The 23,002-nt window shown below is 34.3% G+C and overlaps 1 protein-coding gene across 1 annotated transcript in view; it reads left to right on the top strand.

Annotated features, from left to right (window-relative positions):
- The window catches only part of LOC115888343 (roundabout homolog 2-like), a 291,181-nt gene that overhangs the window by 55,076 nt on the left and 213,103 nt on the right, over positions 1 to 23,002 (top strand). The window lies entirely within an intron of this gene.

The following is a 23,002-nucleotide window of genomic DNA, read 5'->3' on the forward strand; positions in this document are numbered from 1 at the left end:
CTGCAAGTTTCGTTTTTGTGCTCAAGTCATGATTGTAGAAAACCCTGTCTTTTAATTTCCAGAATGCTCTTGAGGCGCTGCTAATCCTGTGCTGAATTTCAGAGTCGATATTGGCCTTTTCCGAAATCAAACTGCCGAGGTAATTGAATTCCGCTACATATTCCAACAGCTCATCTCCGATTTTTATAACATTGTTGTAATCTTCTGGGGGAGTGCACATGATTTTAGTTTTATCGATGTTCAGCTTAAGTCCCAAGGCCTCGTGTGCCCATGTATATGTGTTCAACATTTCTTGCAATTGCTGTAACGTATTTGCAACTAGAGCACAGTCGTCAGCGTATTGAAGTTCTGTGATGAATTTTGTACGTGTTTTTGCCCTGAGTCTTTTTTTGTTGAACAGACCTTTTATGTTGAGCAGATATAAGCATCTATCGTAATTTACGTCGAAATATTCAACAATATTAAATCGATATAAATCAATATAAATTTTGTGTTAAATTTTACCAATACTCTGCAGCTACTATTTTTTATAAAAAAGGCCATTTCAAAGCACCGGTTGCGATGGCAATACAAATCGATCCAAAATACAAGCCCCTCTACCAATCGACGGTAACAAATAATTATTTATAATGTAGTAATGCAGTTCCGGCAAATTCCAGATTAAATTATGGGCTCTCGCACAGTCGTTTGGACTCACGCCATAACGCCAGGGCCGTACTGGTGCACAGGTAGGCAAAAATAAAAATTTAATGGCCACTGTTTCAGAGTCATTATACGATGACTGCCAAAAAGTTCACAACAAATGGGATATTATTGTCATTAGAGGAAAACAGTGCTTTTTACAATTAAAACACATGTTAACATACGTTCTGTCCTCAACCTATGATTTTGTCAATCAGTGCTGCTTTATGCTACTACGTTAGTACCTATAGTTTTAGTCACGTGATTAATCTTTACCGGAACAGCGTTGCCCAGTTTTACATATTTTCTTTTAATCGAAATATTTTAGGAAACAAAAATATATTAATTATAAATATATAAATAGTAATTATTTACATCAACAAAACTCGCCTTCTTAACAGCATTTAAGGGACATAAAGGGCCATTACTACCGCTTTTCCGTTCAATATATTCCTATAAAGTTGCGATGAGTTTTTTACGGCCATTAAACTATCTTATACACTTCGCACTTAAAGAGGTGCTAAAAAGAAGAATGTTCGACTGCAAAAAAACAAAATTTGGTATGTTAGTATGTGACAAATTAGGATTGATTGACGTATTCAATTGCTTTTATGGTAATTTCTTGTTTCACCGGAAATGATTATAACTTTTGATTTTTACCATTGTGGTATACTTTATTCGATAGAAAATGACACTCTGAATAGAATGACATATCATGTCCACTTTTGACATTTTCGCTTAAAAATCGTATTTTAAATTTCAGTCTAGTGCCACAGCTGTATTAAAAACACTAATTCTTAATCAAGGAGCCTTGTAAAAACCCGAAGTTAAGCGACGTAAAACCCTAACCGAAGTTAAGCGACGTAAGGTGATACTGGTGGATGGACGGGTGACCGGTTCGAAACTCTGTATCGTGCTGTTGTCCAAGGGAAAAGTGTAAAATCTATTGATACACACTGCTCATTCACGCCGGTTCGAGGCCGGAGGAGATCTAGAGTTACTATATACTAAAGTAACTGGAAAGGAAGCGGCGTAGTGACGCCTGAGGCAAATTTTCGAAGAGAAAGAGAGGGAACGTAAAAGGGGTGGTTGTCTTTGTCTGGCTCATTAATATAGATGGAAAGCCATGTGGTTTTTAATTTATTTGTTTAAATAATAATGTAATAATAAATGTTCTTGTTTCAAAAGGCGTTTAAATCAATTCACAATGTTTTATTTGTTCAATAATTGGAGTAGGTATAAATATTTGTAGCATGAAATGCATTATTTAATAAAGGCACATCGTTAATGGTTACCAATCGGGGGAAGTGAAAAACTAGAAAGGTTTACTTTCTATTACTTTTACCTAATTTAATTTAATTTTGGCTATAGTAGAAAGATAAAAATTATAATACCTACCTCTACTAATATGGGAAATTGGGATCAAATAAAAAACAATAAAGATATACAAATATAAAATTACATTTTTATTTACTACTAAAAGTACAAAAATTAACAAATTAATTATTTAATTTAAATTAATCTTCTTTTTAGCTTCTGCTTTAAAGTCTTTATTTGTCTGCGTAACTTTACACGGCTTCTTGGTTTTAATAGTGAACATTGAACTTTATGATCAGCAAATGTTTTACCAGAAGTGGTTGAAGTTGATGGCTGTGTCTCCGGTTGACTACATTCTATTTCAGCCTGATCAATGTCCATGGGTTCGGCACAATATACTATCTTAAATAAATAATAAAAGTTGATAAAAAAAGGCCTTTAGAGTAAAGCGATTGGTGGAAAAACAAAAACCTTTCCCTTCCAATGTTTATGATTTGAATCTTGGCTTACCCTCACGATTAAGTCCCTTCGTTGCACAACACTTTTCTTTTGCAAATGTTTGGGAAAGGAAAAAATACTTGGATCTGCATCTGGTTTGAGTACTTTTTGGTTTGATCCCAATCTAATCATAATCTAATCAGAAAATCAGATGGCACAAAGTGCTCCGAACACAGTTTGCTTGATTTTGAAGGCTTCTACTTTTCTCGTCGAATGGCTTTTATCCAGAGATTAAGGATTTCAGGGCGCCTAAACGGAAACCTAAACATAAAATGTAAACAATATAACCTAATAAACTTTTGACGCTGTACCCCTTACCCAAATAAAGAAATTGGCTTCTGTGGGTTATATTCATTACTGCAACATGACTGCAACCATATGCAGCACAAAAATTGACCATTGTAATTTATTCTTATAAACCAACAACTCACAGATTTTAAAAGTTTTTTCAGAGTTCAACTACACTTCAACTTCACTCGATTTACAGCACAAAACTACAAAATGTTTTAAAGCAAATCTTAAAATGTATTTATAACACACGTTTCCGGTCACTGATAATCCTAAATCAGGTAAACAAACTCTTAAATTGCTAAAATTCGTCAATGAAATCCAAACACAGTAAACGCCATCGCCAATACTCGCATATCTGTGCAAGTGCGACAAAGACAACAACCCCTTTTATTATCCCTCTCACTCTATGACAAATGCGCCTCAAAAATCGATATGTGAAAGCATTGCCGCAACCTTTCCAGTTACGTTAGTTATATAGTTCAATGCTCGTGCGTAAGAGTTAATTTAGACACTTCCTAAGTCGGTAGGCCACTGACCATGATATGGCCGAGGACCGCGGTTCGGATTCCGCGTAAACAAAGTAGGCCCCGTCCAGATTAGCCCTGGTAGCAAAAAGGAGACGTTAACTGAAATGTTTACTTTATCTTTACTTTACATGTTACAATTTCAAATATACCATATGCAAAAATGTCAAAAGTTGACATATGACTTGTTATTCGTTCCAGAGTTTTATTTTCTATCGAATAAAGTGAAAAAACACCGAGGGTGTTATTTAAAAATCAAAATTTGTAGTCATTTCCGGCGAAACAGGAAGTGATCAAAAACAATTGAATACGTCAATCAATCCTAATGTATGTCATATACTAACATACCAAATCTCGTTTTTTTATTTGTATAAATAAAAAAGTTATAGGGTGAGTAACTTTTAAGACGCACTCGGTATTTACGACGATGCAAAATTAATGGGAGAGGCAGTATCTATTTGGACAGTTGAAAATTTGCATGGGATTTCCTGTGTTTCCAATGACAATGCACCACCCGGTATACATTTTAGAGACGCAATAACAAGAGTAATATTAAACAAAGACAATGCAAATTCGAGTAGAAGATTTTAATCCGGACGAAACTTTCCAAATATGTCGTTTACCTTTGTTCGTCCCCCTCTTTTTCACTGAACTGTTGTTTCGCCGAGTTCGTTTGTTAAGGGCGCACAGCACCCCTATATATTTAATCCCTACACGAAATATAGCCGTAATTTGGCCGGATCCAGCCAACTTGATACCTGGAAACGTCTTGTATAGGGACGTTTTTCATTCCAGATTAACGGTAAGCCCCGAAGGGAGAAAAGTCCGAATTTGCGAAATAACAACTCCTAATTTTATTCGTTACGAACGTTTGTACCGTAACAATACCGACGTTTGTCCTGGCTTTGTTATTTTTAATTGTGTTTTGGTTATGTTGAATGTCGGTGGATATACGTATGACCTACGATGGCAATATAATTTCGTTTTCATTCTTTAATAGATTGTTATTGATAGAATCTGAATTAAAGTCATATTTTTGGCTGTTTGGAATGTTAAAGAAGCACAAAATTTATTTAGATCAATGCTACGGAAAGGGTGATGTTGTTATTGAAAAATGTGATACTTAAGCATATTTAACACAGCAACAAGTATGACGTTAATCAAAATTATTAACAACCATCTACCAAAGAATGAAATCAAAATTGTATTACCATAGAAACGCCTTTTGATTTTTAGGACTTTCTACCCTCAAAATTTCATTCGAAATGCTAAAAGTACCTACTTAAAAGAAATTTATAATAAAGCGAAAGAATATTAAGACTCTAACACTTTGTAGCTACGAAACAAAGCAGACTCGAACCTATGTTGATATGAAAAATAAATTTTATTTTTATTTGAGGAATCTCCCCACGAGAGATGGCACATGTTTTTTGAAACACCCTGTATATCGTGGGCGTACAAGGAAAACCATGTAAGTCCACTTTTTCGTAAAATCGTTTTTTCACATTACTAAGTCTATTTAGGTATAACCTCTCATATTAAATATCCTTTAAGTCCAATACAGTTCAAATATACGAGATATTATTAGCTTCAAAATAACTAAGTCCACAGACGCTAAATTTCGCTCAGAAAAATCTATTAAGTGCACTTAATGGATTTATGAATTTTTAACAGTCTGCAAAATGTTCAAGAAGGATCTGTGGGAATTCCCGATCAAGAAAGCGATTGTGATTCCGATAATGAGCCTCTGGCTCATTATTTGATCCCAAAAAGTAAAGGAGCCAATCAAGAAAAACCCACTAACTCCAGTAAAATTTAAGTTTTTTCAGAAAATCCATTAAGTCAGATTATTATAAAAAAAATGTCAATAAACAATTTGTTCTTAAAACCCCTGTATTTTAATTTAGCCTAAATTAGCCCTAGATAACCCTAATGTCAATCGATTTCTTTTAGTGCAGTCAAAAAATAAAATTGGATTTTACATATCACTTCAAACATTAAAATCACTTTTTCTCACCTTTTTAGTTTTTGGACTTACATGGTTTTCCTTGTACGCCCACGATATACAGGGTGGTTCGAACTGTATTCCGGAAACTTCGACAGCATATTCTGCAGATAAAAATAAGTAAAAAAGTTCGTATAAATATATGTTCTCAAATAATTAGTTTCGGAAATACAGGGTGTAGAAGTTTCATTTTTATTTCGATTTTTTCCCAAATAATTTTTAAAGTAACATCAATATTTGGATGAAAATTGGCGTCTAGAAGTTTTTTTACATGGGAAATTTTGATGTCAATATGACTCCTACTTGTAGAGGACGCCACCTACACATTTTTTAACCGGTTTGAAGAGTAATAACTTTTTGTCCGTACTTGTATAAAACTACTGAGTAAAAAAAACATACATTTTCGATGTTATTTACGTAGAAAGGGTCTCTTGGTAAAAATCGCTACTAGTAATGGTTATCCAGATATTTGGAATTGAAATTATCATTACCTGTCTTCATTGGCATACATTAAACATGTTGATTAAATAGTTATCAGACTGAAATCATAAATTTGAAATATTTTTGTGCCACAAGTTGAACAGAAACTGTTTTATCACCATTTGTTCCAAAAAAAAATTATGATTAATTTAAAAAAATAAAAAGTTTCCAAATTTATTATTTCAGGCAAATAACTATCTCTACTCATGTTTATTTTATTGTCGGTGACATGTAATGACTATTTCCATTCTAAATATTTTGAGAACGGTTGCTCGTACCGATTTTTACCAAGATACATTTTTTACGTAAAAAATCACGGAAATGTACATTTTTTCACTCAGTAGTTTTATACAGGTACGGACGAGTAAAGTCATTACTCTTCAAAACAGTTAAAATACATGGTGGCGCCCTCTATAAACACTAAACAGGAATCATATTGACATCAAAATCAAATTTCTCATGTCGAAAAACTCCTATACACAAATTTTCATCCAAATGTTGACGTTACTTCAGAAATTATTTGGGAAAAATCGAAATAAAAATGAAACTTCTACACCCTGTATCTCCGAAACTAAGCATTTTAGGACATACATTTATACGAACTTTTTTATTTATTTTTATCTGCAGAATATGCTGCCAAAGTTTCCGGAATACAGTTCGCACCGCCCTGTATATGGATAATCTATTTTTTATGAAGAATTTTTTTGTATCCATATATTATGTGACAGATATTCTTCATTGTGGTATTTTAAAAGGATCCTTGATATTTGTTTTCAATTACATTATTAAAAATTCAAACAGGCTTTATAATGATATATAATTTCATATGAACCGTAAATTGCAAAACAAAATCTATAACCAGTAATAACAGTTTCTTCGATATAATCAAACGTTAGGATTTACAGTGAGCAATTTAAAAAACGATCCAGTTTAATGTTAATCTTTTTCGAAAAGCTCCGCCGAAGCGCTCCAGGTGCTCATGACGATCCAACTAACTCCTACTATGTCTCGTTTCCGGGCATCCGTGCCGTCCTAACGGGCTTTTCAACGTAAATAATGGCAACCCGGAGCGCACTAGAACGAATTCCGGGACCATCTTCTTAATTACACGCTAACAACGCTAATTTGAGCCGTACTTTATGACCAGGTACGATCTCGGATTATGTAAGTCCGTATGCACCGTCGCGTTGGTATTTAAATTCGTGTAAATGTCGAATTTTCAATGCACTGACCCAATATGCTCAAAAAAGCTGGCTTAAAGTAAGCTTTCGATGTCTGTCGCTTAGATTTATAAAACGGAGAAATTAGGGATGGAAAATCAATTAAATATGTTCTGAGAGTAGTGATGATCGAGACAGGTCTTGATCTTGGTTTTGCACAAATACAATACGAGGAGCGACCAGTGCAACACTGCATTTTTTTCACGTTTATATGATATAAAAATTACTTAAGAATCCATTTCACTAGTTCGAAAAAGTAGCAAAATAAGCGTTCGGCATCTAACGTTTTATGTAAAACTGGCTAGGTATTTTTACACAAATGAAGAAGATTATTAAAGATAAAGGATTATACTATATCCGTATTGTAGCACATTTTTAGACAACTTCTTTATTTTTAAGGTTTTTATGGTCAAACATCAACAAAATATTGCTTTGTTTGGACTAAATTTTCTCGAAAATAAAGACATAATTTAAAATTCCGTTACAATGCGGAAATAGACTGAAGTTTTGTGATTACAGCGATATATAATTTATATGGTTTTGTAACAAATTGCTCGCTATTTTATGGCAAATGCTGAAGCTCTGCAAACCTTAATCAAGCCTTAATCAAAGCACATATGTATGGAATTTTGGATGTGGTTTGACACGACAGAATCGGGTTAAGCTTTAGGCAGATTTCTGAAATGTAATATATTTCCTTCGGCCACACACCCGCTTTACCCGACCCCTGAGAGCGACCCGAACAGTACAGCCTAATAGAATTTTAATAATTCAAAAAGTTTGATTTAATTCATTATTACAAACAGTGTTTCCCGACTATTTTTACAATAATTATAAGAAGAAATGCAGATTCAACATAATATCTAATATTGAAAAATAAATAAGAATATATCAAACCTAAATCTATTCTAATAATTTCTTTTATGAAAGTTTTATTTGCATTAAATTACTTAATATTCTTATATGTTTGTTTTAAGATTTTCTAAGAGTCTTGCAGCAAGACCAAGACCAAAACTGTTCCTGCAAGACCAAGGCTACTTATTAGGCTTCAAGACCAAGGGAGTCTGGGACTGGCATATTTACTCATCACTATCTGAGAATATGAAATTTTGCGCAGAGGTTCCTCAAGTGACACAACTGAGTATGAAGAAGCGATTTTTGGAAATGCATTCAATTTTCATCCCTTTTGGGAGTAAAATTAGTGAAAAAGTTGTACAAATATTGTAGCGATTTGTAAGTGAGCACTAAAACGCGAATTTAGAACATTAATCTCCTTAGGGCTGAAATATGTTTCAGAAATATGAAATTTTGCACAATTAGATGTGTTCAATAAGTGGCGCAATTAAGCACTATGAAGCAATTATTGAAACTGATCTCCTAAGAGGGTAAAATTATGGGTCAACTTGTATATAAAAATTTTAAAACTCTGTTCTAGAAGTATGAAATTTTGCACAGAAGTTCCTATGATTGAGAACTAAGAACGATTTTTTGTAAATTCATGTTCCTAAATGGATAAAATTAGGGGTAAATGTTTGTACGGAAACTCGTTATTCTTTGTTTGAGAAACATGAAATGTTGCACAAAGATTCGTTAAGCGACAGAATTAAGTACCCAGAAGACATTTGTCTAGCTTTTATTTTCCTTTAAACTTGTGAGTCTTTTGGGTTTTGTGTTATTATTTATCAGCTCTTAGAACATTTCTGATATGCTTACTTATTCCAATAAGAAGTTTATGACGAGTTTCATTGAAATATATCGATCGTTGCCATGCCTAGGAAGATAAAATCGAAAGATTATTCTGATAGAAACAGAAAAAAATATGCGTACAAGAAAATGGGTTTCTATTTAAAAGCCAGTTTTACTCCACTTCGATCTATACCGTTTATTTTGCCGACAAAAAATGAAGGGAATTCAATTCTCTACAATTTCATTTTTCAGTAGCAAAGCTGTAAAACCTATTGGTTGGGCGACATTGGCAACGTTATATCTCGTAAACAGTGAAAAGTAAAAAAATGTAATTATAAATTTAGTAGTTTTTTTTATGCTCTTTAATTTTAAAAACTTTGTGACAGTAAAAAAATGGTTTCACCCAGAAAAATGCAAAAAACTGCGTTTGAGTGACTTTGACGCCCTCTAACTTTGTCCCCGTAGGTTTCAGAGCCCAAGTAACATTTTCACGACTTGCGACCACATGTTTACTAAACACAACGGATTAGTTACAAAAAATAGTTAGCTCCGTACCTTGGGTATTAAAATAAATTTAAACGTTTTTATAACGTTGTGCCGACGTTGGACTAGTACTACAGCAAAGTAGAAGCTTCTGCGACGTCGAATAAACGTTGTCTTGTAACCATTTTTGCTTAAGTGATCTTTAGGTGATTCGGACAACGTAGTTACAACGTTGGACAATATAAAGTTTTTCGACGTCAGTTTCAGGACCTATTCCAACGTTATGCAAACGTCGTCTGTTTTACTAATTCCAACGTTGTTTAGATTTCCTTATTCTTACGTTGGTAGGACGTCGAGTCACTACCTTTTTGCAACTGTATTGAACCATAACCTTAAATCTTAAATTTTCTCTTCATTGTTCTGTTCAGTCAGACAGTTCAGTGCTGTTTTTGTTTATATAAAAAAACTTAATTAAAATGGGACATAAGAAAGGTACATATAAAACTAAATTTAAATATACATCGACATATATTACCGATAGTTTATTCACTGCCTCGTTTATTTAGATTATAGAGGGCGGCGCAAGCTAGACTCTAGGATGACTAAATTAGGCAATCTTGCGACTAGTAAACTACCTGTTAAGGCCGAACTGCGACTTTATTAGTCCAGTATGCGACTACTCGAACTACTCCATCTTAATCTCCAAAACAACAAAGTGAAAGCCGCCATGTTGTTAAATAAGAAAATGTTTCGTTCCTAAAATAGCAATTCCTGCTTTTGAATACATTAACTTGAAATATTTGACCCTAAAAACACGCGGAAACAATTTTTCGACTGCGAATAAATTATTCTCATTTTACTAAAAAAAAAATTCAAGAAAATTTTTAAAACTTCTTTAATTTTAAGGCCCATTAGTATTTTTCAAAGTAGAAACAATACATTTATCAATAAATTTGTTTGCGTTTAACTTTTTTGCCTTGGGTAACGAGTTACAGAGTCGGTTAAAGTGTTTCAATAATTATGATCTTCAAACATCCTCCACACACTTAAATATTTTTGTTTTGTTTTCCTTCACTGCCATCTGACATATGTCTCTAACTAAATCATAAAAATAATATTTTTACTATAATTATCCCAATTTACTATAATTTACTATAATTATCCCATATTAGTTTTGTATTTCTGTGAATTAGGATTTTAAACAACGTTGCAGTTTGTACTAAATTAGGCTTCTAGCCAACGTCGGTATCCAACGTCGTTTCGACCCAAAAATTATTCTCCTAACTAGTGTAGATTAGGGTTGGCACGAGGTTGTGCCGACGTTGCGCCCCGACGTTTGGTCGCGTGACACAACGTTGTCCCGACGTCCAAATGCTGCTTGGGAGGTTTGTTACTTAAAAATGAAAATGTAGAGAATTTAATTCTAGTCATTTTTTGTCCCATAAAATTTTCTGTGGGGCCTATGGTTCAACCAAAATATCTAATCCAACATTTTATTGATTTTCTCAAAAACGGTGGGATGGGGGGAAACGAATTTTCGAATTTAAGCTTTTCCAGTTTATCACTTGCAACTGGCAAAGTATGAGGGCGGGGGTAATTTGATGGGAGTTAAAGTGCTAGATTGACTGTACTAGATGCCAGTATTTTCGACAACAAAACTATTTTAGTTTCGCAAAAAGGGGACGCAAACAAAATAACAGATTTGAGCTATTACACCATTACGAAAAAAGAAAAAAAAATTGTATGACACTTTTGGAAAAACAGTTTAATAGCGCAGATATTCAGTGGCAAAATTTACCTTTGTTGGAATGTTTTAAACATATTTTGGAAGAATTTTACCGAGCATTTGAGGGAGCAAGAGGAAAAAAAGAAAATGATGACACCTGTGACTACCTTGAAGAAGACAAGGAATTGCACATTTAAATACGAGGCATGTTTTTTAAGTAAGTACCGTTTTGGAATTAAAAAAAACGTGCAAAGATATCGCAATAATTTTATTTTTACATGAAAGCCTGTACCTTAATCTACTTTTCTACATAATTTCCGTGAATATTGAGGCACTTGTCATAACGTGGCACCAGTTTTTCAATACCCTCCTCATAAAATTCTGCCGCCTGACTGGTTAACCACTGTATCACAACTGTTTTGACTTCGTTATCGTCTTGAAGACGCTGACCGCCCAGGTGTTTCTTCAAGTGCAGGAATAAATTGTAGTCACTGGGCGCCAGATCAGGGCTGTATGGAGGATGATCTAGAGTTTCCATTTAAAAGATTTGATGAGATCTTTGGTCCGATTAGCCACATGTGGACGGGCATTGTCATGCAGCAAAACAATACCCTTACTCAACTTGCCACGTCTTTTGTTTTGGATTGCACGGCGCAGATTGTTCAATGTCTCACAATAAGATGCTGCATTGATTGTCTCATTACGAGGCAGAAACTCCACTAGCAATACTCCTTTTCTGTCCCAAAAAACTGTGCACATGATTTTCCGGGCAGAAATTGTTTGCTTAAACTTCACTGTTTTGGGTGATGGTGAATGTCGCCATTCCATGGACTGTTGTTTCGATTCTGGTGTGACGTAGGCCACCCATGTTTCGTCACCAGTAACAATTTTGTCTATAAAATCTTCACCTTCATTGTGGTACTGCCCAAGGAAAGTCAATGCACTGCCTAAACGTTGGGTTTTGTGCAAATCCGTCAACATTTTCGGAACCCAACGTGAACACAATTTCCGGAAATTCAAGTTCTCGGTCACAATGCGATACAAAACACTACGAGAACATTGAGGAGAGTAGTCGCACAATGATGAAATTGTAAAGCGTCTGTTTTTTTCACCTTTTCGTCCACTTTCTGCACCAAATCTTCATTAACGACCGAAGGACGCCCACTCCGTTCTTCATCATGCACATTTGTGCGGCCATCTTTAAATGCTCTCACCCATTTCCTTACCATTCCATCACTCATAATGTTTTGTCCGTAAACTTCACAGATGTCGGAGGCATCTTAAACACTCAATAAACAACGTATACAATGAAGAATCAGACTGTACTGGCGTCTGTGTCTGTGCATAGACACGAGATGTAGGTAACCAGCGCGCATGCGCGGCACGCCGACCGTAGCGCTGCGGCGGTGGAATCGCAAAACGGTACTTACTTAAAAAACATGCCTCGTATTATTCGTATTTCGTTCTGTAGTTTTTGAGATAAAATATAATAAAAAATAGTTTGTTTCACACAGACATCCACCCGATGTTCAAACAAAACTAGACATATCCGTTGAACTCATGCAAAAGTAGTATGTTTTATTGGAAGTTTTTTGTACTGATCTAGATAAACCGTTTTTTTCTTCTAAACTAATCGTTTCTTCGTAAAACAATTTTTGCTCTTTTTCTCCAATTTGTACGAATTGGACATGTCGTCTGCTTTTGCATGAACCCTCCTCAATTATTTAGGTTAGCCGAAGATCGCGACTAACTCATCAATCTAACTGCCAACATCGGGGACGACCTGATATGGCACCGATCCAAGTATAAAAGGACGTATCTACGTATTTGTATTTTTATTATGATATTTATTATATGAACTTCAGCTTCTTCTAATAATTCCTCAAACCGATTAGACTTATTCTGGTGCTTCCAAGAAACCCTTTCGTCGTAAAACCGATATTTAAAATTCTTCACTTGTCGATAGCGATAAATTGCATCGCCGCAGTCTCGGTGGCCTTGAGTGTTTGCATGTAGCGCATCCTCCGGACATAGTTAATGTGATTTTTTCTTTCTAGTCCTTTTGTTCGCGGCGTTTACCGAAGATCGCACAGCGTGACGCTTCGCAGAAGTAATAATAATGATAATGATAGTAGCGGCCGTAAGATATACAAGACACGAGCTAGACGTTAATTAAAACGAACGTTCTTCGGGAAGGCGTGTCCTGAGAACTGGAAACTCTTGTAAAAAGGAAATTTATTGTTAGATGTGCGGTTGTCATATCTAGCAAGAAAACGTCCTGTGATCATATACAGGGTCCGGCAATAGTGAGTCGGGCGTCTATAGCTCCTTGAATAAAAATGAGAAGTTTGTGTGTACGAGGATGTATTTCAGGAAAATATTTTAACTTCTATAGGGTGGCTCAAAAAAGTGAATGGATCGTGATATTTTTTTTAAATGGAACACCCTGTATATTATTGCATTTTCCGCTTCCCTTCAGATCACTTTACATAATCCTAAGATATGAGTAAATATATTTCGATAATTTCTGAGATATTCTAATAAATAAATAAAAATATATATATTTTTCAAACTTTCCTTAAAAAGATTATTACAAATACAAGAACTGTCCTGAAGTCAAAACTATATTATGTATTTACTTTAGATGGTCTAACCAAACTTATCTGTAAATATCGTAATCTTAAATCATACAGGGTGTTCAAAATTCTACGCCAAACTTTCTAAAATATAAAATACATTTTATTTGCTTTTTTAAAGAGAACATCCTGTATATTTTTTTTATTAGATGGAAAGTTAAAAAATAATTTTTTTTGTATTTAAGGTATTTAAAAATGTTTAATGGTTTCGCAGATACACGCAGTATTATTTCATATGGCTCTTTCAAGGGTAAAATACGAGAGAAAAATCATGGGGTGGCTTTGATAAAAATTTACTGTGGAAAATGCCATATGAAATATAAAACCGGGAATATCTGCGAAACCGTTAACAATTTTAAAATATTTACTTTTTACTTTTTTACTTTGAACTTTAAATACAAAAAATTGTTCATTTTTTATCCATCTATTGAAAAAACTATATACAGGGTGTTCCGTTTAAAATAATGAAGAAAAATTATTTTATATTTTAGAAAGTTTGGCGTAGAATTTTGAATATTCTGTATAATTTACGGTTACCGTATTTATAGCAAAGTAAAGTACAGACCATCTAAAGTATATACCTAATTTTGATTTTAGAACAGTTCTTGAATGTTTAATAGTTTTTTTAATAAAGGCTAAAAAATATGTATTTTTTATTTATCTTTAATATCTATGAAATTATCGAAATAGATTTACTGATATCTTAAGGATTATGTAAAGTGATCTGAAGGGAAGGCAAAAATGCAATTATATACAGGGTGTTCAATTTTAAAAAAATCATCCCATTCCACTCACACTTTTTTGAGCCACCATATTTTCCTGAAATACATCCTAGTACGTATGTACTTTATTTTTGTACTTTATGTTTGTACTTTGTACTTTATGTTTGTACTAATTCCCAAGTTAATAAAATGTACCGTATATGTCTTTTTATTTTATCTCACTAGTCATAACTTGTCATAACTAATTTTTGGAATATTTGGAAAAACTTTCGATTATAAGCTTAACAGTTTTCTGATTTTTCGTAAAATTGCTGACATTCTTTACCCCGAAAAATTGAGAGAATACTGTATTTTGATTCTAAAAATACACAATAGTTTTATGTCCACGGAATAGTGGGACACCCTGTTTAAATAACTATTTATCCGTTAAGTACTTTGAATTAGTCGTATACACATAATATATTCCGACAAAAAATATCTAAATTACAGGTGAGTTCTAGAAAAGGACGCCACGATACATTGGTATTTCAAATTGATTGTCAGAATCTAATGCCGGGTCCATACCAAGCAGACAAAACAACGACAAGACAGAAACATTCATGTTTTACGACCAAATTGAAACAAATTCGAAACATGTCTGCGACATTTTTGTCTCATTTTTGTTTTGTTTTAAAATTCGGAGACTTTTCAATGTCCCGTCTCGAGTCGGTAAAGATCAAAGTGTCTATGTTTTGTTCGTATATTTTACGACAAGTTGTCGGCGCAGTGTGGATGACATGTGCTGCCAACAGTACGAGACCAGTAAAATTACACATGGTTAATAAAACTCATTCACAACAACTAAACTTTTGACTTTGTTGTACTTTTGTCCTTGCGCTGTGGACAATTTGTCTGAAGTTTGTCTTGTCAGAATTTTCCAATTTTTTGTCGCAAGTTTGTCTTGTTTTTGTCTCAAAATCGTGTTTACTTTTTGTCGCCTTGGTCTGGACCCGGCATAAGAGCAAACCCAAGCATTATTTGGACGTCGGGACAACGTTGTGTCACGCGACCAAACGTCGGGGCGCAACGTCGGCACAACCTCGTGCCAACCCTAGTCTGCACTAGTTTGGAGAATAATTTTTGGGTCGAAACGACGTTGGATACCTACGTTGGCTAGCAACCTAATTTAGTACAAACTGCAACGTTGTTTAAAATCCTAATTCACAGAAATACAAAACTATAATAATATGGCGTCTAAGTCGCGTTTTATCCTAAATTGGGATAATTATAGTAAAAATATTATTTTTATTATTTAGTTACATATGCCAGATGGCGGTAAAGGAAAACAAAACAAAAGTATTTAAGTGTGGAGGATGTTTGAAGATCATAACACAGGCCGACATGATTTTTGTAACACGAGTCAGTTGCAGAATTTCTTCATAAAAATATGCTTCTAATAACAGAAAAAATACTCCTGAAGCTCCTACACGTACCACTTTTCAGTTGCCTAATTACGCCTCTTTTTTGCAGGTAGTCAATTTTATAGATGTCAGGTATTAAGTCTAGGTAGATTCGTTTACATACAGGTAAATTTTATGATGGGATGATTGAAAGGGACGCATTTTGTGCACTATAATATATTGTGAAAAACATAAGAGAGTTCAGTTTTCAGTTGATTTTCGACGTGAGTTGTTCTATGCGTGTAGATAAATAGTACGAAAATGTCAAGTCAAACGCGCCGCAGTTGTAAAGTGTCTCCTGATCGATTTTGTTACATTTGTGGAGAATTTATGGTGCAATCACAAGCCAGACCATTTTCTGAAAATGTGAAGAAAGCCTACTTCAAGTATTTTGGAGTTTTGGTTGGAGATCAAGACAAGCAGTGGGCTCCTCATGTGTGCTGCGTTACTTGTAGCGTGTCGCTTGTGCAGTGGATGAAAGGGAAGAGGAAAAAATGCCATTTGCGGTTCCAATGGTATGGCGAGAACCAACTAACCATTTTGACGATTGCTATTTTTGCCTGACGAAAACTGAAGGTTTTTCAAAAAAAAAAAGCACAAGATCGAGTATCCCAATTTGCCGTCTGCCATACGACCTGTTCTTCATGGTGCAGATCTCCCAGTGCCGATCGCGCCCTTAGACTGGCAAGGTATTGTTTTGGAAGATAAGGAAGATATTGAATCAAACAGCTCTGGAGACCAGTGTACTGATCCTACCTTTACCCCAGAGGGCGGTTCCGACAAGCCACATTTGATTGTTCAAAGCGAGTTGAATGACTTAGTGCGTGACTTGGGGTTATCAAAGCAGCAGTCAGAACTTCTTGGATCCCGGCTTAAGGAATGGAATCTGTTAGCCAATGAAACAAAATCACCACTTTTAGAAAAAGAAATGCTCCGTTCTCTGCATTCTACAGTATGGAGGATTCGTTGTGTGCATGTACTGATATCGATGGCTTAATGCAGGAACTTTCTATAGAACATTCTCCCTGTGAGTGGCGCTTATTCATAGATTCGTCGAAATATAGCCTAAAAGCTGTGTTATTGCATAACGGAAATTTAAAACCCTCTATACCAGTTGCCCATTCAGTGACAATGAAGGAAACTTATGAAAATATGCGCATGCTTTTAGATAGAATCAACTACAACAGGTATAAATGGCAGATATGTGGGGACTTGAAAGTTATAGGAATTTTAGTGGGACTTCAGGGAGGATTTACAAAATATTGCTGTTTTCTTTGTTTGTGGGACAGTCGTGCAGTAAATCATCATTATGTACAGAAAATTTGGCCAGAAAGAAGTGAATTTCAACCGGGTTCCCAAAATGTCAAGTATATCCCTCTTGTAGACCCCAAAGACGTCCTCCTGCCTCCTCTTCATATCAAACTTGGCCTCATGAAAAACTTCGTGAAAGCTATGAATAAAGAAGGTGATGGATTTAAATACCTAAGGCAAGTCTTTCCCCAGTTGAGTGATGCCAAATTGAAAGAGGGTATTTTTATTGGACCACAAATCAGGAAATTGTTGGACGACACAAATTTCACAGACACGCTTACCAGGCAGGAACTCAGAGCATGGACCTCATTTGTTAGTGTAGTGAGGGGATTTTTGGGAAACAATAAGGATGCGAACTACGAACAATTGGTTAATGAGCTTTTAGATGCTTATAAATCGCTTGGTGCCCGAATGTCTTTAAAAATTCACTTTCTCCATTCTCATTTGTCATTTTTTCCTGAAAATATGGGTGCTGTCAGTGATGAGCAAGGTGAGAGATTCCATCAAGACATAAGGACAATGGAAATTCGTTATCAAGGACGATGGGATCCAGCCATGATGGGTGATTACTGTTGGTTTTTGAAGAGAAAGACGCGGTCCCTCATAAAAGGAAAAAGTAAAAGTTTTTGTTTATGTTTTGATCTCGTTTCGATTGTTTTGTACTTTTTAGGTATAAGTAATGTTTGAGGAGTGTAAACTATAAAATATAATCGGTATATAGGCTTAAGAAGTTCTTAAATCATGTTTTGAATAGCTATCTTAATATATTGAATATTGTAATATTGAATGATGTTTTATTAATGTAACAAAAAAACCTTACGTGTTACGACTTTTTTTTTGCCACTTTCGTGATTAGATAGGTTCATTCTACCACAATATCCTATTGAGCTTTGTGTTACATCGAAAAAATTTTTTTTTGTCGGCCTGTGTAATTATTGAAACACTTTAACCAACTCTGTAACTCGTTACCCAAGGCAAAAAAGTTAAACGCAAACAACTTTACTGATAAATGTATTGTTTCTACTTTGAAAAATACTAATGGGCCTTAAAATTAAAGAAGTTTTAAAAAATTTCTTGATTTTTTTTTTAGTAAAATGAGAATAATTTATTCGGGTCAAATATTTCAAGTTAATGAATTAAAAAAGCAGAAATTTCTATTTTAGGAACGAAACATTTTCTTATTCAACAACATGGCGGCTTTCAATTTGTTGTTTTGGAGATTAAGATGGAGTAGTTCGAGTAGTCGCATACTGGACTAATAAAGTCGCAGTTCAGCCTTAACAGGTAGTATACTAGTCGCAAGATTGCCTAATTTAGTCATACTAGAGTCTAGCTTGTGCCGCTCTCTATATTCTAAATAAACGAGGGAGTGGATAAAGTATCGGTAATATGTCGATGTATATTTAAATTTATTTATATGTGCCTTTCTTATGTCCCAATTTAATTAAGTTTTTTTTTATAAAAACAATAACAGCACTGAACTGTCTGACTGAACAGAACAATGAAGTGAAAATTTAAGATTTAAGGTTATGGTTCAATACAGTTGCAAAAAGGTAGTGGCTCGGCGTCCTACCAACGTAAGAATAAGAAAATCTAAACAACGTTGGAATTAGTAAAACAGACAACGTTTGCATAACGTTGGAATAGGTCCTGAAAGTGACGTCAGAAAACTCTATATTGCCCAACATTGTAACTACGTTGTCCGAATTACCTAAAGATGACTTAAGCAAAAAATGGTACAAGACAACGTTTATTCGACGTCGCAGAAGCTTTTACTTTGTTGTAGTACTAGTTCAACGTCGGCACAACGTTACAACGTTACAACAACGTATATATATATATATATATATATATATATATATATATATATATATATATATATATATATATATATATATATATATATATATATATATATATATATATCATCGCGTGGCCGTGGTGTGGCTCGAAATTCGTTCGTTTTAAAAATATTATTAGATTTGGCTATAGGCGCCCTCTGTGTCATTAATAGGGAACTGTCTCATCGAAAACATGCTGTTCCGTAAGCAATGGCCATCTGGATTATGTGTTATCTGTGGTTATATTAAAAATATAAAACAAATACCATAGGCCATTTCAATTAAGCTTCATTCAGAACCTCGCAATTAGTGGTTTCAAAATTAGCGTAGAAGTTTGTTGCTTTAATTTCAATGTCAGCATTCAGAACGTCAAAGTTAGTGATAGACATTTTCAATTAGTAGAAAAGTTATCAAACATTTAACTTTTCCACTAATTATACTTCAAAATTTGCGAGAAATGTCATTTTGGCCTTTGATTGTCTTCCGTCAAGAGAAATTGTGGTTAGTATCAAAAGTTGATTGTTTTATAAACAAAGGGTGTATTCCGTTGCTTACCTTGGTTATGGTTTTATGTTCCGTTTCTATCCGTTTCCTGAAAGTTTTCTTATTACGGAACACGGTTCCTGAAAAATTCGGTTATAACTTTCACCAAAGTAACCAGCCCGAGAAGGCTGGGTTTTCTGGTTTTGTTTGTCAAAATCAATGTCATTTATGTGACAGAAATCAAGCAAATATTGGAAGTTCGAGTGAAATTCTCATTTAATTTCTAAAATTTGTAATAATATTTTGTATTTACATCCAAAAGCAATGGAGGTATGCAGTAAAGGTAAATACATTTCATTAACTAAATAGAATGACTTTTTAGGACCATTTAAATTTATCATGAAGCCATTCTTTCTTAAAGTCAGGAACATTTAACGAAAACATGAAAAACAAGACAACAAGTAATCGTGAATGTTTTGTAAGCAATAAAAATATAAATATTGATTAGATTTGTTTATTTATTATTGATCTGTTTTAATATTGGACCTGCAAATCTTCACTTGAGCTGTCTAACGAGTTTAACAGTTTATTAATAAAGTACTTTTCAATATTAAACACCATTGAAAAGAAGAAGCAAACGTAAAAGCAGAGAATAGGTGCATTAAAAATGCATAAAAGTTACATTTTATAATAGAGGTATTGAAATTTAGAAAACGTCAACATTTGACGATTCCAGTATTTTACCAAACCGTTCCCTATCAAACCGATGTTTTTCAGGGACCGCTCTTTACCGGTCTGGTTCGCCTGGTTTTGCAACGGAATACAGCCTAAATATTAGGCCTTCTCTATAAATACAACTGACTAACACAATCTGTTGCCAGGATATTCTATTAATTTTAATTGTATTTTTTAAACATTGTGAATGATCGTAAACTAAAAAGCATAAAGTGTAATTGAAACGACTAATTTATTCCACTAATTGCGAGGTTCTGAATGAAGCTTTAGAGTCCAAACTGATCATTATTCATGAACCGATTGCAATAACATTTGAAAATTGACTTTTTTAAATAGCGAATTTGTGAATAGTTATAAACAATAATGTTACGGCTCTTTCCCGAAACCGTTCAAATTGCGGCATTTTCGTAACATGAATGTATTCCATGGTTATTTAACGTCCCTAGTTACCAATGACAACGTACGTGACCGTGTGTGCACGCTGCGGCTCTATGTGACTATTAGCGTCCGAACTAGATGGGGAAGAACGGACTTCAGCTCCAATTGACCTGTCCAATCGTAAATTCATTACGAGGCGACGTTTATTGCTACGTTCGCGGCAGGATAACTTTATTACAGCGCCGTTCGAATTCACAGTACGCCAGATAAAATCGTTTTCGCGAGATTTATTCGCTTTTTCGGGAAATTTGGGGAATTTACGAATGACATGGCAACGTTTTTTTTTCTATAATTCTGAGTATTTCTAGTAATATATGGCAACGTCGTAACATATTCTTATAATCTTATTTCGATGCAGCAATGTAGAATTGATTGAGTTATTTTGATTATATTGCTAGAGCAGGATAACTTTTTAACCAAATTAAATTGTTTTCGAAAGATTAATTCGAGTTTCTGAAAATTTAGGGAATTTTAGGTAGTTTTGTTGAAGTTTTTAAATTTATAATTAGTAATGTTAAGTATCTTTGGTGTCTTTAGTGATGATATACAGGGTGCTACAAATTCGGAGTACGAGCATTGGTATCTCGATAACCGTAATAGATACGAACATAGTTAAATTGGGGCAAAGTTGCGCTTTAGGATGTTCACCAAGATGCCATCAAAAAATTTTAAAAAATTTCAAGAATTGCTGAGTTTTTTGGAAAAACGATTTTTTTTGAATTTCAATTTTATTTTTTTTTGTCAAAAAACTAATTGCACATTCTCATAGCCACTAGCCAATTAATAGGGCTATCTGATTTTTTTTTAGATTTTCAAATTAACTAATAATTTATGAGATAGGGAGGCCAACTTATTTTTTTTAAATACGGACCTGCATTTTTTATTTCAAGTTTTGAAAAAACTCGGTCTCCTGTGTACAATGATATCCCACACTTTATACTTTTTTTTGCTTTGGATACCTTAACAATAACAAAATTATTTAATTATTATTTAAAATAATTTCAAGTCCGACTCTCGATTTTTTAAATTATTTAATCTGATTATATTCATCACGACAATACTGATGAGAGCTAATTAACATTGACTAAGGAAAATCCCCCCGATTGGAAGATTCAAATAAATAATATCCAGGTCAGCAATTTAAAGATATTATTTTTAACTTTTTTTATTGTGAATTTGAAATTTCAGTGTGCGAGCTAATAATATGCATATTATTAATCGTTGTTATTATAAATAAATCAACTTCTACACTTCTAACTTCTACTAACTAGTTTCTAATGCTTTATCTACATGTTAAAAAAAAAGTTAGGCTTACCACCCTTCCTATTGCACAAATTTATTTTTCGTTCAATTTTATTTATAGCTCTTTGAACTTTCTTCTTATACTTCCGAATGCATTTTGTACTCTTTATTGTAAATGTTGATTTCACTTTTACAAATGACGTCAAGTTATGCCGTTTAATGGACTGAAAAGGTGACCTAAATGAATAAAGGCTATCGAATAGGACACAGCAGAGTTAGCATGGTGTGCTACGCCGATGATGCAGCCATTATATAAATCAGGTAAGCCGAGAGTTAAACATGATTATTGGCTGTGGTAAAACATTAATTTTTAATCAAGGAGCCTTGGAAAAATATAATATGATCATCTAATGTTTATCGTGTCTTGTCCTGTGACTAAATCGTATTTTTAATCATATCTCAATTTCTTCAAATGGAATGAGGGTGGCTCATTGGCATATTTGGAAAAGGCATTTTTTACGAATAATTTGGTACCACACACTTGGTAGTTCGAGTCAAATTGTCGTTATAAACCGGATGTTATAATTTCAAATAAACCATATGCTAAAATGTCAAAAGTTGATATTTGATACGTCATTCTGTTTAGGGTCATTTCCGGTGAAACAGGAAGTGACCGAAAACAGTTGAATACGTCAATCAATCCTGATTTATGTCATATACTAATATATCAAATATCGTTTTTTTATCTGAAAACTTAAAATTTATAGAGGTGAGCCACTTTTGAGAAACACTCGGTATGTCTACCGTGGGAAAACCCCGAATTTAATGGCATTCGAAAAACGTCAAAAGTGTTCAAAAGAAACACAGACATATTAATAAAAAATAACGGCTTTTTGATGAAGCGTTCGTAGCCCGTTTGTCACGGCCGTTCACAGATCAGACAGGAAGAAAAGACCTAATGCGGGATGCGCGGAGGGGTTTCAGGGAGCGCTGGGTGGAAAATTTGATAGGAACCGTCACGTGCGGTTGACACGCGCACGTGACACGTGACGAAACGGAACAAATGGCGCCGGGAAAGCCGATTAAACAGGGACCGTCTTTCTCTTCAGGATAATTTATGATTTCCACGGTCTTTTCATCAATCTCTCGTGTATTGCCGCCGTGCGGAGCCGCTTTTCGGAATTAGCTGCTTCACAATTTCCTCTACCCCCCATCCCCACCTATTCTGTCGCATCAACTTTGTT

This window comes from Sitophilus oryzae, unplaced genomic scaffold, assembly GCF_002938485.1.
Source record: "Sitophilus oryzae breed Bouriz unplaced genomic scaffold, Soryzae_2.0 scaffold_732_pilon_pilon, whole genome shotgun sequence".
Classification (NCBI taxonomy): Eukaryota; Metazoa; Arthropoda; class Insecta; order Coleoptera; family Curculionidae; genus Sitophilus; species Sitophilus oryzae.